The 20,107-nt window shown below is 46.5% G+C and overlaps 1 long non-coding RNA gene across 2 annotated transcripts in view; it reads right to left on the reverse strand.

Annotated features, from left to right (window-relative positions):
* LOC120095616 (uncharacterized) overlaps positions 1-20,107 on the reverse strand; it is a 177,461-nt gene that overhangs the window by 4,589 nt on the left and 152,765 nt on the right. The window lies entirely within an intron of this gene.

The following is a 20,107-nucleotide window of genomic DNA, read 5'->3' on the forward strand; positions in this document are numbered from 1 at the left end:
ACCACACAGGGGTTACTAAAACATCTTTTAGCATGTAGGAAAAAGGCACACCAAGAAATTTCTTCCCTTTTGACATCTATATCTATATATTGTCTTTACTAATAGGTTGGCAGCTGAATTTCTCTAAATTGACAATAATATTAATCAACCGTGTTAAAGAGTTTTAAAGAAAAACAAGATTGTATTTTGCAAACTCCTTGCTGCCTTACATCTAATAATAGCACCTGAAAAACCTCAGCAACAGATGGAATTAGCAAAGCAAAGAAAAAAATTAAAAGATGCTAAGTTTCACGTTATGGATATTTTGTCAAAATAATAATAATTTAAACAAATCAGACACATCTAGTTCCTACTCCCAAAGAAGTTCTCTTTGGGGTGGAATCCAGGCTTAAATATAGTTTTTAAAACAACAGAGGCTCTATCCTGAGAGTGACTGTGAAAGTGTGTATCGACGAATTCATGAAGGTTTAATTTCAAAGACATACGTCTAAGGCACTCACTCTACCACAGTGGTTCTCAACCTTCTTCCAACTGCTTCGACCCTTTAATACAGTTTCTCCTGTTCTGGTAACCCCCACCCCTCACCCCACAACCACAAAATGAGTTTTGTTGCTACTTTGTAACTGTAATTTTGCTAGTGTTATGAATTGTAATGTAAAAATCTGTGTTTTCAGAGGATCTTCAACAACCCCTATGGAGGGGTTTGCAACTCACAGGTTGAGAAACACTGCTCTGTTCCCCCTGCCTCTAGGACAGGGGTAGCCTGCAAGGTGTAGGCAGCTTGCCCGGGAGTGCTGTTGGTTTTAAATAAATTCACTGGCTACATATGGTCATATGATCGTTGGGAAACTACCTGAAAATTCAGATATGGAGGTTCTCTGGCAAAACGAGAAGATAAGCCGCAGAAGCTAGGTTCTGCACGGCAGGGGCAATTTCTGCTGCTCCGAAAAATCCCCTGAGGGCACAGTCTGCACTTCTCCACTCTCTTTTCTCCCTACCCCTTACCCATGTCAATAGCATTCGAGATCACTGGGCTCCTCATTCATACAACATGTGAACAAGCAGGCCTGGGCGGGAACACCCGCTCTTCAGCCATATTTGTCTTATGTATAGAGAGACGTACTGATGACCAATTAGAAAGACAGGAACTGCTCAGTGGTAGAGCGCTTGCCTAGGAAGCGCAAGGCCCTGGGTTCGGTCCCCAGCTCCAAAAAAAAGAACCAAAAAAAAAAAAAAAAAAAAAAAAAAGAAAGACAGGAACAGATATGTGAGCAGAGGTAATAAAAACAATCAATAATAAAAAAGCATTCTGCTGTTCTCCTTCGACTTCCGGTCGCAGAACGACTTCAACTCCATCCAATGGGTGAAAGTCAAAACTCCTTTCTAGTTTTGGAGCATAGCGGGGATTTGTCCTGGAGTACCCTGGCGGGGCCGGGAGCATCTGAGCCCCAGCACGGGTGATATTTGATGGTACCTTTCCCTTTCACATTAAAGCATTTCTGATTATTTTAGCTGTTTAGGTAAAAAGAGGAGAAAATGAGGCAGGGCGGGGCAACAAGGACATGAGTCCTGATTTTCTACTTTCTCAGTTGCTTCTCTCATAGCTTGGGTCCGGTTGCCTTCCTGGTTCACCCAGAGACAAAGTCTGAAAGCCCCAACCTGTGTCTGTGGATTTTAAACCAACATGGCCCCCAATCTTCTCTCTGGGCTTCCAAAGATCAGCACCACTCACAGCTAACCTGTGGAATATTCAGGAAACACTCATTACCTCTCTCTGATCCAATCTCCTATCACTTAGGCTGCCAGATGGGGAAGTCCCACGAGCCCACCCCAGGCTCCCAGTGGGTCCGACAGCAACAGCTTCTTTAGACAAAGCATGCGTATTTATATCACAAAAGCAGACTGGATTGTGCAATGTCATTTCAACAACATAAACAGGCTCAGGATAGCACAACGTTGTCTTTTCAAAATAAGCCTGTGGCCCAGGAGTCTCATCCCCACGAGGAATTCTTTCTTTTTTTTAATTCCCAGATGTGCAGGATAAGGACACTAAGGCTTCGAGAGTGCAAGCTGGTCTATTCCCCCATCTTTCTCTGACAGTTTGAGTCTCCTCAAATGTAAGCATACTACCCAGCGTGAGGGCTGCTCTCTGGTGAACTGAAAAGCACTTATCAGTTTGATAAGCCAAACCTCTGAGAACAGAGTGCCCCAAATAGCCCCACCCACTCCCTTGGCCTGTCACTCGAGGCTCCCTGTTCTGCTGTTCTTCAGGTGTCTGCCAGCCGGAAGTTCCACCTTCTTGGCCACTAGTGTTTCTCTTCCTCCCACCAGCCAGTCTGCCTAACCCACCGCTTACCTCATGCGTCCACTGTCATAAACACGCCCTTCAAGATTTCACTCAACTGCCAATTCCTGCCTCAGGCCTCACTGGGCATTGGGGGCAGAAGGACCTTTCTCTCCTTTTTACGGAGAAGAGCCCACAGATAGCAAAACGGTTGACTAGACAGGAACTACTAGTCAATTCTTCAAGGCCATGGTGAGCATTTGGTAACTTCTGAGAATCAAGTTTTTACCACTGTCCTGCCATAAGTGCAGTGACCTTTGGGTTGACTGGTGGCTTTTTTCTTTAAATAATTTTGGAAAACAATTTTCAGGCATGGCACAAACAGGGTGACCTCAGTCAGAGCCATATCTGTCCCTGAAGATATTATCCCTGAGACAATAATAAAACATATTACTTAATTATCTCTTTATAACAGGAAAAATGAATACACACTAGAAAAAGAACTTATATCAGTAATAAAAAGGCTTGAAACATTTGATACATATTAGTTTGTTTATGCCTGTGCATTTGAGTGTGGACGTGTGCAGCAACTGCACCGTAGAATTAGCATAAAGGTCAGAGGACAAGTTTCAGGAACTGAATTTTGACTCCCCCCTTTACAGTCAGGGTTCCTCTTGCTCCGGCCTCTCTTGAAATATCACAGATACTCTAAACACAAGATAAGGTTACTTAGTTGGGATCATGTCATAGACCAGAATATGTGTAATTCTTGGGGAAATTTGTAAGAACATTAAATGTTTTGGAAAAATGAATAAGGTGTAGATGAAGTAGCCATGACCCCGTAGTGGGGTTCCCGCCATGCCTGCAACTCGCTAATGGTCACATCTGTGTGACTTTGCGACGGTTCTACTCACTGATTTCTTCCAGTGCATAGCTTCCAAATTTTCTGCAGTGAGAATGTATTCATATACATTTAAAAAGACAGCTAGAAACCCTAATGCTGGGAATCGATTTGCCCTTCAAACCTCCCTTGTAAAGACCCAGCCTGGGCTGAAGCTCCCAGAATGTTAGCAGTGAGCCCCACCAGTAGGCACTGCCACAGATTGGAGTGGTGCAAGCCTGGGTACAGCCCCTTCCTGTCATGTGACTTCTAGGACGATGACCTGTCTGGCAACAGCTTTCCAATTAGACACTATCAGCGCTTTGTAAGAATCTAACATGTTCGGGTTGGGGATTTAGCTCAGTGGTAGAGCGCTTGCCTAGGAAGCACAAGGCCCTGGGTTCACTCCCCAGCTCTGAAAAAAAGAACCAAAAAAAAAAAAAAAAAAAAAGAATCTAACATGTTCTGCGGTCCCACTCATTCCCCTTTGAAAAGGTATAAATATTTAATGACATAGAAAAATATGTATTTCTGTGACAAAAGAACCTAATTGAGTGACTGCATCTACCTACATGTATTTTTTAATGCTGTATTTCTTAGTTGTGACAAATATCTTGTAATTACATAAGATGTTTTAAAAAAAAAGCCAACAATATTCATGCTGGCAAGATGGCTCAGTAGGGAAAGTGCTTGCCACCAAGCCTGGTCATCTGTGCTTCATCCTTGGGATCCACATAATGGGAGGAGGACTCTCCCACATGCACACATAGAACACACACACACAAATACCTGCACATACACAGGTGTACACACCCGCACATGCACACATACCACACGTACATGCACTGGCACACACATATACACCACACATATACACCACACATGCACACATGCATACACATGTGCACATACACATACATAGGTATGCAACACGCACATGCACACATGCACACACACTGTGGCAAACTGCAGCCCCTGCCAAAACAAGTGACTGAATGGACGCAAGCAAATGTTTTAAACGTAAAGAAAAAAGGCAACATTGAGTGACAGGCACATGCAAGCTCTCCATACCGTCTGCATAGCTTTTTTATAAATCTGAAATTATTCCAAATAGGATAAAATTACATCCTTTAAATATTGCTTTAAAGTAGAACAAATACTAATCTTTAAAGTCATGTTTCTCAGTACCACTTATACCTGAGACTAATATAATAAATATTTTATAATATGTATATAATAAAATTCTTTGTACATTATGTTTTTATATTAATTTTCTATTAATGTGACTTGGCGTGTTCCTGTTGGTTAAACAGGGAAAGTGCATCTAGAAAATACATCGAAAGGGTTGGAGCTTTGTTAGAAATTCATGATGTTTTGGGTTTCATTTTTTTTTCTATAGTTTTTCCGGGCTCTTAAGATTTTTCTATGGTATTGTAAGTCGGTGTTTACCTTAGCACATCCTGTATAAAGATAAGGTTAAATAAGATTGTTTCTAAAATCCTATAAGGAAGTTTAAACAGGCCACACAGATTTTCCAGGAGCCCCAATAACAGGCAGGAGGCTGTGACTGCACAAAGCCTGGCTGAGCTCGAGAGGCAGCTATGACTGCGTTCAGCTACTGTAGAAATTCTAGGTTCTATATGTGGTTAATGTGAATTAGATAGAAACAACTAATTATGCTCCAGGAGCCGAGAGTCAAATTGATAATGATAGCAGTTCTAATTTACCGTGATGGAAAGCTCAGTAAGCAAGGCCCATCTAATGAGAGGGTAACAGAAAGGGAAGCCCGTGTCTTTGTGAAGCTAAACATTAAAATTAGCCGTATCTATTACCGTAGGTGCAGAGTGTGGAGCTGGGAGGCGTTCGCTCAGCTGCTGCTCTCCTTGGAGAGCTCTTGCTAGGCCTGGGCAGCACTTACTGCAGAGAACCGGTGGAGGAGCCACCGTCGGAAACATTTTTTGAGACAGAAATCAAAAAGGAAAGAGTAATTTCATATCTTAAAGCAACCAAAAAAAAAAAAAAGTAGCTCTCAGAGTTAAATCCCCCAGAGAAATAACAGTACAGACCAGCACAGACGAGGGCATCGTCATGGCAAGAGCAGTTGGCCCAGCTTCCACAGCGATTGTGGAACAAACAAGACAGACTCCCTGAGTCCTCAGACTTTGCCTAGAAACAAAATATTTAGTGCGTCGTTGTTTCTGTGGAAGGGTTTTCAGTGGAAAAGTAGTCCTGCTTGTCAATCAGCTAAGTTCCAGGGGCTAATAGATTCCGGTGTTTGGGGTTGGGGAGGGGGTGTCAACACAGAATTTAATTTAACATCTCACAATACATCCACATGCCCAGAAAATGTGGACAGCTTCATAGGGCGCAGTGAGGCAAAGAAGCAAGGCCCAAACGGGGCAGTAATGTATAGGAGAGAATAGTTGTAATCAGCCCTTGTGAATTGGACAGAGGGCTTGGAGATGAAGCAATTACCAGCCATCGGGGATTAATAGTGAAGTGTGAATGCCAAGCTGTATATGTTAGGGGCAGAATATGTTGCCTATAGAAAACAACAAAGGACGTTTCTTACTATTAAGTGAGATTAAACGTAATGGCCTGATTTAATCACAAAGACAGAATTAAATTCAGATGGCGACTTCAAAGTGGACACATGAGCACAGGCCACAGCTTGCATTTACATATAGCTGGTATGGCTTGGCCTGCCACACAATAGGGTAAAGTTTCTTTGGCCACTTAAACAATTTTCTATTCTTCACTTTTCTTTCTCCTCCTTGAACACTCACTGTATTTATTCCCCGGTTGCGTTTAGCTGGTGAGAAGGAGCTGGGAGTTATTTTTATTCACGGATGCTATAATTTTTAATTCTTTCCAAGTATGAAAAAAGTCTGAAGAGGTCAATGAGATCAGAGTAGTTTATAATCAGATTGGTACCCAAAGAATCAAAGAGTGAAGTGTGAGGGGAGAGACAGAGACAGGGAGAGAGACAGAGAGAGAAAGAGAGAGAGGCAGAGGAAGAAGGGAGGAGGGAGAATAAAGAGGGGAAGGCGGAGGGAGGGAGGGAAGGGAGGGGGAAGGGCAGTGAGAGAGCACAGTAGTCAAATTGTATCCCACACAAGCATGAGAACCTGAGTTCGGATCCCAGCACTCGTGGAAAAGCCAACTGTGCACACAGCTATAACCCCAACACCGGGTGGGCGATGGTGGTGATGGGGACAGTGGGGTAAGTTTGCTGACCAGCCAGGAATCTGAAATCATTTGAAGCAATGGCAAATAATGTTCTAGAGCTTCAGGTTAGTCAGAGAAAGACACTGTGGCAGATTCAGAGATCACATGGGAAACATCCTCTCAAGTAGAGAATTGGATCTAAGTCTAGGTGTATGTGGAGTCTGGGACGGAGGGAGGGAGGGAGGGTGTTTTAGAAACCACTGGCTGCTTATCTCTGGATAGCAGTGGGCAGTGGGGATTTATCGAGGTGTGTGTGTGTGTGTGTGTGTGTGTGTGTGTGTGTGTGTGCATATAAGCTTTGATTTTTCAAAACCTACTTTAATAAGAATTCTTACACACTTCAACCTCCCTTCTAGCCCGCTGACCACAGGTAGGGGAGAGTAAAGGTTAATAGGAAACAGAGGATATAGGCCTGTTTAGAAATAGTTCTTTGGGGGGCTGGGGATTTAGCTCAGTGATAGAGCGCTTACCTAGGAAGCGCAAGGCCCTGGGTTCGGTCCCCAGCTCCGAAAAGAAAAAAAAAAGAAAAAAAAAAAAAGAACCAAAAAGAAAAAAAAAAGAAATAGTTCTTTGGGGGTGATGCCAAACAGGAATCAGTAGCAGCAGTTCAGTCCTATCAGCAAACACCTCACCTCGAGGCTCCATAGAACCAGCCGGAGTCCACGGAAGCATTGAGGAGCAGCTGGAATACCACCGGAAGTTCTTCAGCACTTTTCTCTCTATGAAGTCACCACAAGCGAAGACCAGTGAAGACCAGCAAGGTGTTGCAAGTCGAACTAATGCAAAAGCACCATACACTGTCTGCTGGGTTATACTTGTACTCTTTCCATACACCATGTGCCCTGTCACACGTCTACCTCAGCAAAACATCCTCTCATAAGGCAGCTTCCAGGAAAACATCACACAACACAACTGGGCCTCCAAAGAAACCAGAAATTTCCACTCCATGTATGTGCGTGTATATGTGTATATACACATGTGTATACATGCATGTACATGTGTGTATATATATGTGTGTGTGTGCATACATGGGTGTGCACATGGGTCTATGTGCATGTGTAAATGTGTATGTGTGTGTTCCTGTGTACCAGTGTGTGTGCATGGGTGCATATATGCAAGGCAGGTCAACCTCAGACAACATTCCATAAGAATCCTCCACTTCAGTCTTTTGAGACAAGGTCTCTCATAGAGACCTTGCCAATTGGATTCTTGCCAATTAGGCCTGGTTGCCTGGACAACAAGCCTCAGGGATACTCCTGCCTCCTCTTTCAGGGCTGGGACACAAACACACATCACCACACCCAGCTCTGTATATGGATGGATGCTGAAGACTCTACTCTGGCCCTCAACGCTGTATGCCAAGCACATTACTGAGAGAACATCTCCCAAGCCCTGTGTTCACTCCCCTCCAAGATACCTAACTGATTTCTTATAACTAAGAAGAATCTATTTTCTAATCAGAAAAGAAAATTAGTTTTTTGTTTTTTGTTTTTTGTTTTTTAGCAATAGAAGATGAGTTCTTCTGAGGTCAGGATAAGACCCACCACCACCCTCAATCCTTCTATTTGTGGGCACTATAATGTGTAATTACTTCAACCCTCAATCCTTTTATTTTATAATGTATAATTACTTCAATTGTGAAGGGAGGGGAAGCCTCAAAAAGTCAGCACTTACAGGACATAATCAGAATGATACCAAAAGAATGAAGAGAGGAGATGGGATTGGGGAGGGGACAGAGAGAAGGAACGGAGAAGAAAAGAGAGGGAAGACACAGGGCAGGGGGAGAAGATGACCTCAGAGAGAAAGAAGCAAAGAAAAAGATAGATGAGTAGAGGGGAGTAAAGAAAAAGAACAAACTTTGTATGGAAATGTTGCACCAGAGAAAAGGGAAAATAAAAGATCACAGAGCTGGAAAATGACTCAGTGGGCAGTGTTCGTCTTGCGAACGTGACGATTCGAGTGTACTCTCCAGAATCCACAGAGACATTCCAAGTTTGGGAAGGCCAGATTGGTAAGCCCTGCCCTGAGAAGGCAGAGGTGAGTGGGTCCCTGGAACTCATTGGCTGCCCAACCTGGGGAAGGGGAAGGAGGAGAAAGGGGGGGGGAGAGACAGAGAGAGACAGTTTGGATTTCCAGATAAAAAACCAACATAGAAGTTAATCATGCCAAGATTTCTTTCTAAAGCAGGGGCCATGGAGAAACCCTGCTCATTGGCTTGTTCTTCGTCATGACGATAGGGTAAGCTGATATCTCATTTGAGCTTCCTTTTTTCTATTATGACTCAAGTTGGTTAAAAAAACTAACATTCCAGCCCCTAAGACGGGGCCAGCCAAGTTAAAGTTAGGCAAAGCTAGATCCCGAAGATGGAGTTGTGAGCGATGGAAATGGTCCACCATCATCGCGCCCGAGTCACCGAGGGCCTGCTGTGAATGTCGAGCTGCAGTAACGAATTCAAGGGACGCGCTTCTGTCCTCATGGGCTCATATCTTACCAATATCTGAGGGCTGCGGGCGGGACAGATAGTAAGCAAAAAACCAATGAGGAGCATGAAAATCAGGAAGTGTTGGCATGGTCTGGGGTGCTGCTGTGGGGAGACTGTGTCACACAGAAGGTGAAGAACAGTCAGTAGGTGTCAACCAAAAGAAGTGCAGGCGCATGCCCTGTGGTGTGGGGAAGCCCCGCCTGGTCTAAGACGATGCCAGTGAGGGAGCTGGCACCGTGCACTGCAGGATCAGCTAAGGACGCGCCTCTCTGATCCATGAACTGTGGGACCACAGTGGCGAAGCCAGACTCCAGCTGGTGCCTCTGAAGACTCTGGTCTTGGGAACTGTGACACAAAGAGTGTGTTATTTAGCTCAATGTCATTTTAGTATGGATTGCACAACCTGGGGAGCCACTCCAACATTGTCTCAGCGATCTGTAGGTTTGAGGCAGAGGTTGGAGCTCACCTTGCAGATGCCCAGTGCTGAGGAAAGCGGTACGCAAGGCTCCCCAGCTGTGGTTCACAGGAGGTCTGAAATCTTTGCACCTTGGACTCACTCCAGACCAACCAATCACCCTTTGGGACATTGTGAGAGGAGAACCAGGAATGGGGAAGGGGAGGCAGCAATCAGGTAGTGAATTAAAATCAAAATCTCTGCTAAAGTGCAGCCAAGTTTGCGGAGGGCGCAGGGCGGGCCCAAAGCCCCCTGGGAGTTCTCTGCTCCTCCAAGCCAGAAAGGCAGCAATGACCACCCCACCAAGGGCTTTCCCTTAGCCAGAGAAGGGAGAAGCAGGCAGAGAGGATGATATCCAAATACCATGTGCAAAAAAAAGGGGGGGGGGCTACAAAATGCAGACGGGACCTGAAAATTCCTAAGCCCACCAATGTTTCAGGTTTAGCGATTTTCCCCAAAAAAAGTTATTTGAAACAAACCCAGCCCCAAGGCAGACAGACCCCTCTCCCATCCCCCACTTCATCTATGTTCCGGGTGAATACCCATGGTCACTCAGGATGGGTGAGGGGAGAGATTTCTCTCCTCCTCCTCCTCCTCCTCTTCCTCCTCCTCCTCCTCCTCCTCCTCCCCCTCCTCCTCCTCCTCCCCCTCCTCCTCCTCCTTTCTCTCTCTCTCTCTCTCTCTCTCTCTCTCTCCCTCTCCTCTCTCCCCCCCTCTCCTCCCCTCCCCTGGTCCTCAATCTTTCCACCAGCAGGTAGTTTTTGGTGTATCTGTAGATCCCACTTCCTGACATCTGGTCAAGCAGTGCCCCCTCTGCCTGACTCCTCTGCCCTCTGTCCCTCCCTTCCCCACCCCTCTCTTGTTCTGGGCGGTAGGGTCAGAAGTGCTCCACAATTCAACGTGGGAAGTCTCCCCAGGAAGTGCAGGCTCATAAATCTCACCCAACAAGAGGCGCCCTTCAACCTCTGGCTTGTTAGGAAAACTCCTCACTGCTAATTGCTGGTGGGCAGTGCTGGGGAGGCCAGGGTGCAGGTGGGCAAAAGCTGGGGTGGGAGCAGAGCATTTGGAGCCCCTCTTGTGCGGTGTCTCAACTGCATGCTTGGGTGGCTCGGTCTTTCTTAATTGCTCAGCTACATGACAGCCCTTGGATGCTCACCCTGTCCTTGTGAGCAAAATCCACACCCAAGGACACATTTGGGAGGGGATGGTAGTGATTCTCATTGCTTTGGTAGCATGTGTCAAGCCCCATCTGGATGGTCTAACCCTGGAGTTCAGGCCATATGTTCATGAGAGGCAATGTTTGGGTAAATACCAGAATGTAAACAGTACTGTGTTAAGTATCTTGCCATTTGAGTGTGACTTTGCTATCTAGCAAAATCAGACAGCTAAAAGCTACGGACCAGGGTTCTTAGCCTGGATCTTACTGTGTGACCCTGAACCAGTCACTTGGCATCTCTGACCTTCACTGCCCACCATGGAGTAGGGTTTTTAGACAGACAGGGTAGGTGTGGCTCTAAGTCTTTACATGTTCATAGCATGCTCTGCTCGTAGCCGTCAAGCCCCACCCTGTGCAGCAGCAAAGCAGATGTCAGAAGAAGGGCCTCGCTGGTCTTTGTCCTGCCAGATTTGCCCAAGGAACCAATTGATAGTAAGGCTTGGCTGGAAAACCTAAGGAATTCAGCCCAGATCTAGAAAAAGAACCTGTCCAGTTCTACCATGCCTGCCTGCTGAAGTTGCTCTACACCCAGGGGTTTGAAGACTGATGAGGACAGTTGTAACCATGTATCTGCCACACAGGTTCCTTTAGTGGCTTCTGGCTGGGTAACAATGTATCCACACAGGTTCCTATACATCATTAACTTGATCTCACGGCCTTATGCTCCAGCCTCCGAGGTGGGTCCTCTCTTACAGATGGGTGAACTGAATGGCCGGAAGGTTTAGTCTTTTGCCTATGATCACATGACTGTCAAAAAGCAGAGAAGCTGGGTGAGAGGTGTCCCACACTGGTAAATTGCTAGCCTAGCATGTGTCCCCCCAACACTGCTAAAAATACAGGGAGCCATCCCCATCAATAAAGTGTCCCCCTTGTAAACAAGAGGACCAGAGTTCAAATCCCAGAACCCAGGTGGGAAGGGAGAACTGAGTCTCCAGAGCTATACTCTGGCCTCTGTGCATGCCGGACACACACACACACACATGCGCGCGCGCGCGTGCGCACACACACACACACACACACACACACACACACACACCTGCACAATATGCACACACAGCAAATAAATAGTTTTGTTTGTCTTTAAAGCTGAACATGGTAGTAAGAACTTGCAGTTCCAGGGTCACGGAGGTAGAGACAGGCAGATCTCTGGGGTTCACTGGGCAGCCTGACCTTATCTGTGAGTCTCCAATGAAACACTGTCTCAAAAGACAACAGGAGTGACACCTGAAGAATGACAAGTGGAACTCTCCCTGTACACATCCAGCACATACACATTCATACACACAGATGCAAACACACTACACATTCTCACACACACTCCAAAATCAATCACAAGAGACTTGAACCCCCTCGTGTGTGCTCCAAGCAGTGCTCAGAAAGGCAGAGTGTGGGCTTCCACATGTAGGGGAGACTGGGGACGGTTGAGACATCAGGGGGAGCAGCAAGCCCAGAGCAAAGGGCAGGAAGGGACAACAGGCAGGACAAGGGGCCCAGGCAGCTGGCATTGTGGCCCTAGAAGAGCTGATGTGCCTCTCTGGGGCGTTCTGTCTCCCTTGAGCTTGACTCAGATTTTCCACCATGTACCAGACGAACCCTCGTTGGACAGCTTTGGAACCTCTCAGGGGCTGCGCTTCACCTAGTGACTCTAGGTTGTATAGGGTGTCAACCTGACAAAGTTCACCCCTCAGAACACAAGGAAAATCTACCTAATAGGCCTGAATCATTTGCAACAACGGAGACCCGGGTCTCACTGTCCCCACCCAATCCCTGCCAAGGTGCACAGATGGTTTTCTGTCAACAACAAAGAGCTCTTGAAAGAGATGTGATATTCAGATGGCACATTGATGGGGTTTTGATGGATGCCCTTTGCCTGAAATGCTTGCACACTGGGGGCACGCAGAGGAGGAAATGATTCTTTGAGATGACTGTGGGGAGAATTGTTCCAGAGGCTCCAGGGCATGTCACCTCAGCCATGGTTTCTGCTTTGAGCGTATTTTGTGTTTGTCTCAATCACTTTGAGGAAAAAAGGCTTTCTGTGGGCTCATGTGCTTAAAAAGGTTCTTGGCCAAGTATGACTGCACAGGTCATCACTATGTTTGGGTGAGCCTCTAGCTCTGTCTTCCACACCACACTCTGCTTTCCCCGCCCCCATTTGTCTGTCTGTCTATCTGACCTCTGGATAGATTATACCCCTTGTCTCATCAAGGTTAGCTGCTATTCCCACGCCTGAAGCACATGAGCACATGCACTCAAGAGGGGGCAACAAAATCTGCCTGCATGGCTGGGCAATTGAGGTGGGTTGATTGGAGCCCATTGCTCCTGATGGGTAACTTAAGACTCCTCCAATCCATGAACACTTAGACACCCCCTTGCCTGCATAATGAGTCAGGGGAGGGCTGGCTTGAGTCCTTGTCTCCCGGCTGGAGTGTGGGTCCATGTAGTTACAATATTTTTCTGAGGATATTTTTCTCATAGGATAACGCACACGCAGACACACACACACACACACACACACACACACACACACACACACACACACACACACACAGTGTATAAGGGCTGCTCTCTGGGAAGAAAGACATCAAGATTGCATGGCCTCAATACCAAACTGGTGCAGATCCAAATTTTCCCCAATGAACAGGCAGTTTTGAATTCCCTTTGGCTACTGCTGAAAACCTCCTCTCTTCCTGGGGACTGCAGGAGGCTCAGATGGGGTGGCTGGGGCAGAGACTGGGCACTAAACTTCATCCTGGCTTCATATAAAGGAAGAAACCCCAAAATGCAGGGGGGGGCGACTAAATTTAATTGGCTAGCAAGCAGGATTCCTGGGGCCTCCTTTCCCAGCTTCCAGAGAAGGATTTAAGAAGGGACTCTTCCCCGCCCCCAGCACCAAAAAGAAAGGGTGTGGGGGGTGGTAATCCAGGTTTGGTCTGGCCCAGACAAATGACATGCAGAACATACAGTCGCTTTGCACACGGCTTCCATGTGCTCCCATGGAAGTGGAAGGGGAGAGAAGGAGGCGGGTAAGGGGGTGTAGAAAGGGGGCACCAAAAACAACTTGCTGTTTGCATATGGTCGGACGAAGTCTGTTTTGTCCCTGTCACTGTGCAGAATGTCAGTAGTGGGCACCGTGTCGTGACAAGTTTCTTTCTTTCCTTCTTTCTTTCTTTCTTTCTTTTTTTTTTTAAGTTAAGCTAAGCTCACCCCGAGCCTCGGCCCCCCGAGGTCCTGCAGCTTTAATTGTGTTCAGTATGATCTGACGAACAATATGTCTTGATAAATGTGAATGGAGATCCAGCGCGCGGCTCCCCTTGGCACTGCCGCAAAGCCAGGCCTCGCTTTAGTGAACCCGTTCAGGAATGTGGGTTAATTCGGCCGACCCTTTTTACCCCCACAGCTCTGTTTTTGTGAGGTTGGCAGAAACTGACACGTTTTCTTTTGCTTAATTAAGTTGTTCAGTAGAAGGCTGGTCAAACAGTTGCATCTACGTGGGGAGTCTGGGGATGCGCAGAAAGCCGTGGGCGTTTCCAACATAAAAAGGGGGATTCTGTTATTGTTTGGGTGTAGACGGTCATTTTTTCAAAGTTACTGCTGCCTGAGTGACCACAACCTTGTGCAGAGCCCTGAAAGGACGTTAAAGCTGCTTAAACACAACCACCTTGGGTTCCAAAGTGTATTTCTAAAGAGAGAGAGAGAGAGAGAGAGAGAGAGAGAGAGAGAGAGAGAGAGAGGTGTGCAGGGCACTAGAGAAAGAACCAGGGCGAAAGGAAGCAGTGGCGTTTGTGTGAAACTTTATTCCATTCCAGACTTTTATTTTATTTTATTTGCAGCAAAACACGGGCTCATCTAAATAAAGATCCTAGGAGCTGGGGCTGGGTAAGGCACAAACTCTCCCCTTTTAGTCAAACAAGCCTGGTAGCCAAGGGGCTTGCCTTGGCACTGAGCAGAAAAGTGGCTCTAGCCACCTTGTACCAGGCACCAGGGCTAGTGAAATCCATCCCCGAGCTCAGCCAGTGACATTCCTGTCTTCGTTCCTTGTTGATGTTATGACAACCACAGACAATATGGGTCATGGGTATTCAGGGTTACTGGGGATCCAATTCCAGGCAGGCTCCCACCTACTCCTCTTGCCGTTTGGAAGCCTCTAATGCATCTAATTCAAATTAACTTTATCATCCGCATGCAGCAGGTCTCAAACCCATGTTCTGCAGGTATTAGCTGGTGGCTAGAGTTTTCCTTATAGCACATGCTATGTGATGTCATTAAGAAAAGGCATGTGCCTAAGAAATGGGTTCTATTGCAAAGTGACCGAGATCTACTGTATGACCTTGGGTGAGTTCTTTTCAATGCCTTTGTGCCTCAGTTTACCCATAGCAGCAGCTGTCTGATGGTGTTTATAGAGCTTATTCCCTGCCTCCCTCGGTGCGTCTAAAAGTCCCACAGATTTCACAAGCATTGATCACAAGCATTATATTGATCAGCAATGCAATTTTCAAGTTATGAGCCCCTTGTTCTCACCAAGAACTGCACATCTGAGTTGGGGCTCTCAGCTGAGGCCATTCTGCCTGCTATGGAGCAGTATGCACTGACTTTTCCTCCTGGAGCCAGAGAAGACCACATAATAAGATGTTTTCTGATAGTTTCCCTATGATACATCACTTCTTTTTAACATACACAGAGGAGTGAGCTGATCATTTGATGGATTTAAACTGTACAGATGGTAAAAGGGTCTTTACACCAAAAATCATTTATTTTGAGCTGTAGCCCAGCCCCTAGAGTGTTGACTATAAGTAATACCAGACATTTACCAGATACTGCCAGACATTGCCAGAGCTCTTCCTATGCCCAGAATGTTTAGGTTGTACATGTTCAGGTTCCCACCCTCCAAAGCATTCACACACACATGCATGCACATACATTCACACACATACATATATGCACACACATATACACACACATTCATACAATACGTGTATGCACACACATACACACATTCACACATTTTCACACACATGCATGTACACACATATACACATTCACATACATGCACACACACATGCACACACATGCACACACATATACATTCACACATATTCATACACATGCATGCACACACATGTACACACATACACATTCACACATTTTCACACACACATGCACACACATACACATTCACACATGCACACACATATACACATTCACATGCATGCACACACATACACATTCACACATTTTCACACATGCACACACATATACACATTCACACATGCACACACACATGCATACACACACATGCAGACACATATACACGGTCACATATATTCACACACATGTGTGCACACACATGCACACACGTATACACATTCACACATACTCACACATGCACACATGCACGCATGCACACATAATGCTAACACATGCATGCAAACGCACATTCATACGCAGGTGCATGTGCACACTCATGTTCCAAGGTCCTCCCAGTCTGTCTTGGAAGGCTGGATTTAGAAATTCTGGTGTTGTGTGTATGAGCTCTAGACAAGCTCGGGTGCCAGTCCTCACCATTCACTTTGACACTGCGCCCCTCTTTTGCTATCTGCCCTTGCATGACCCAGGCTAGCTGGCCCACAGGCTATTCTGTCTACAGTTCACAATAGGATCTAGCCTGAGGCTATGGACAAGCTACTGTGTAGTGCTTATTTGGTCTGCAGGGATTCGAATCCTGGCCCCAATGCTTGTGTGGCAGCACTTTCTCCACTGAGCCATCTCCCGGGATTCCAGAAATTCTGTTCTGCATAACCATTCCCAAAATGACTTGCTCTAGAGAACCAAATCTAATTTCTACCACCAACACTTTAGCCGCGCAAAAAGTTACAAGTGCTCTCTCCAGATCTGGTGGCTAACATTAAGGGTCTGTAGGATGCTGATCTCTGATACTCTCCCCTCAGCAAGGACCAAAGGAAGAAGGCACTGGAATCCAGGTTTGTTCCAGTCTATGGCTGTAGGACCGTGATGATGATGTTGCCTGACTTATCTTCAAAAAGGCAACACTGAACCTACACACCCTCACATAGAACTCAGAAGGAACAGCTGTCTGACCAGTGCCAGTGTCTCTTAGAGGACCGTGAGAGGCCAGTGAAGGCCTGAGCAGATGGGAGTCGAGATGGCCGACCGGCAAGTGTCTGCTAGAGTCCTGCCACCTGGCACTCTTCCCACAGTCTGGAGGTGGTGTGTGCGGCTGGTGATCTGATTCCCACTCGAGGCAGCAGGCCTTCTCCTCATCTCTGATTCTCTGACAGCCCAGGCAGATCTCTTGCTTTGGCTTTTTAAAATCCAGGACACATTTTCCCTCAAAGTCACCAACTTCCAGCTGCCAGGGAGCTGGCCGTTCCCTCTGCTGCCCCACCGCTACCATTATGTCTCCACATCCAGAGAAACAGAAGGCCTTCCTTCGTGTGGGCAAGCCCACAAGAGTTCAGAGTCTGCATTTGGGTCTTGGGACAGAGGGAAGGATTCACAAGAGCTGGCCAGGAGCCATGCCACTATCCCGGCACTTGGGGCACCACACGGAGCTGTGCGGCTCCTAGGGACAAAGAGGGGTGTTTTCACCAGTCCAACGTTCTGCTGACAAATGCATAATAAACTGACAGAAAGCAGCATTTCAAACCCCCCAGTTACAGGGGAGGCCAAGACTGAGTGGGGATGGTCACTTTCTGCAGGTGTCAGGCCAGTGTCCCCACATTTGCATGCATTTGCATAGACTGTCAAGCAGTTGGCTGCCGGAGAGTCTGAGGAGGTCTGGACACAGCCCAAACCTGTCAGTGGCTTTCTCCTTGCCAGTCAAGGTTGGCTTTAGCTGCAATTAAAACAGGAAATGAATACTTCTGACATTGCAATAGACCCAGCCACAGCTGGGCCGAGTTAAATGGAAAAGTGTGCTCTGTTTAGAAAGAGAAGGTGTGCGCTCAAACAAAAGAAGAAGAAAAAAGAAGTGACTGGTAGTGGTAAATGCTGAGAACGACACCAAACACAGTTTTTCCAAGAAAAACCAACATGTCGAAATTCCCCCAAGCTTCTCTGTTACAGTCAGGGGTGTGTGGGCTGCTCACCGCCTGATGGATACTGAGTCGCCAAGCAAGAAAACCGTTCTAGACACTGCACCTCCTTTATACAAAGCACTGGGAAGAAGCCACTCCTGCAAGTGAATTTCCACACCACGCACACTGCGCTGCTTGGAGTTGAGGGGGTGAGAAAATTGAGGAGACTGTTGTTCCCCCACTGCACGGGCACAAGGATTACAGATCATATTAGCATATGGATTGTGGTGGGAAAGAAACAAAAAAAAAAAAATCAGGGCTTCCACTACTGTAAGTGTGAATGGCCTCTCAGGATGGAGGGCGGAGAGGAAAGAAAGCCGGTTGAGAGGCAGCAGTTCCTTTTAAGAATATGTGGGATTTCTAGTTTCTGAGGTGCTGTGTTATAGCAGCTTTAAGCAAGACCTAACAATTTGTTAAATACTTCATCTCCAAACAGCGGTGGGCACTACAGTTTCATGGGCAGCAGATAATAGATTCTGTTTATTTGCCAACAATACCAACACTGTTCAGTCCCGGACTGCAAGTGGCTGAGCCATCTGGCTCACATCTCCACAGTAAAACATTGTCCGTGACACAAAAAATGACTACATCCCCAGGACAAACTAGTGTGACCTCTAAATAAAGCCTTCCTCTGAAGCTATGATATCACACTGCACAGGGGACACCGGCACAATTGAATCTGGTCACCAAAAGCCCAAGCGAAATAGGACTATGTAAATGGGATTTCATAGGAGACGTTTTGTCCTCCGTGGCGAACCATCGAGATCCGTCCACAGCACTGAAACATCTTTTTCATTCACCCTGAGGACAACAGTGCGGTTCTTTCTGGGGGGTTGGCAGTCCTCTTTCTCCGGCCCCAGGCCGAGGAAGCACACATCCGTGTCCCAGAGGCGGCACCTGCAGTCAGTCTCTGCTTCCAACAACATGTCACTGAAGGCCCCACCTGCACCAGCCTTTTAGCCGATATTTCCCGAACAAACAAGCCTTTCTCTAGCCTGCCAGGGAGAGAGCCCAAGTTTGCCAGATTCTTCACAGATAGCTGAACAAGTCACCAGCAGCCTTGAGCCACCTGAATGCCCACACTTCATGAGGCAAACAAGTGTGTGTGTGTGTGTGTGTGTGTGTGTGTGTGCGCGCACACACACACACACACACACACACACACACACACACACACTAGCAAGAAGGGCTGTCTCAATGGAAGAAGTGTCATTCTCCAGAAAAATCTAATTTCTACCACCAACACTTTTGTGTTGATGTGATGGGGAGTTTTCATTATAGAAATGGGAAATGTGGAACAGACCCAAAAGCTGGCTCCGCTTATACGCCTAGCTCTGACTCCTGTTTGCACTGTTTTGAGTTTTAGGGGCAAATACATGCAGACTTAAAACAACTTATACAAGGGCTGTCTCATCAAAGAGCATCTCTAAATACTTTCTCTGTGCAAAACGGGCCATTTTACAGCCAGAGCCATCTAAGGTGACAACAGGAACAAAAGCATCATGTTTGGGCTGGACAGAGGAGGGTTGAATTCTCCTCCTCTTCCTCCTCCTCCTCCTCCTCTTCCTCCTCTTCTTCCTTCCTCTTCCTCCTCCTCTTCCTCCTCCTTCTCCTTCCTCCTCTTCCTTCTCCTTCCTCCTCTTCCTCCTCCTTCTCCTTCCTCCTCTTCCTTCTCCTTCCTCCTCTTCCTTCTCCTTCCTCCTCCTCTTCCTCCTCCTCTTCCCCCTCTTCCTCTTCCTCCTCTTCCTCCTCTTCTTCCTTCCTCTTCCTCCTCCTCTTCTTCCTCCTCCTCTTCTTCCTCCTCCTCCTTCTCCTTCTTCCTCCTCCTTCCTCCTCCTCCTTCCTCCTCCTCGTCCTTGTCCTCTTCTTTTTATTTACTTATTCATTCCATGTGTGCATATGCAAGCACACATGTACACGTGCACGAGCTCCATACATGAGACCATGTTGAGGTCAGAAGTCAACTTGCAGGACGTGATTGGTTCTTTTCTCCCACCACATGTAACTCAGGCTGTCAGTCTTGGTAGCCAAGGCTTTTCCCAATGCGCTGTCCAAGGTGTCCACTGTGCTGGTCCGAGGGTTGAATGATTATGTGAGATTTTGCCACCTGCATCGTCTTGGGAGAATCATGTCGTAACTATTAGCATTAAAAAGGGATAACACTTATTTATTTCACACATCTAGAAAATGGGTCTCAACAAATGCCTGACCAAATAGTAAGAGTTTAAGAAATGGTCACTAACAAGAATTATGATTTTCAACGTTTTAGTAAAAAAAAAAAAAAAAAAACCTAACGGGAACTCGTCATGCATTTAAACGCACATTGACCTTTCAGAATATTAGATGCGTTCACGCTGTTAAAACTTAGTATAAAGCCAAATTGTTTGGCATTAGATCAGAAATTTGACTTGTGTCCAGCTTTATTTCTGTTGGAGGAATTTATATTAGCATGAAGCAGAGGCTGGCTAC

Source organism: Rattus norvegicus, chromosome 11, assembly GCF_021556685.1.
Source record: "Rattus norvegicus strain SHRSP/BbbUtx chromosome 11, alternate assembly SHRSP_T2T, whole genome shotgun sequence".
Taxonomy (NCBI): domain Eukaryota; kingdom Metazoa; phylum Chordata; class Mammalia; order Rodentia; family Muridae; genus Rattus; species Rattus norvegicus.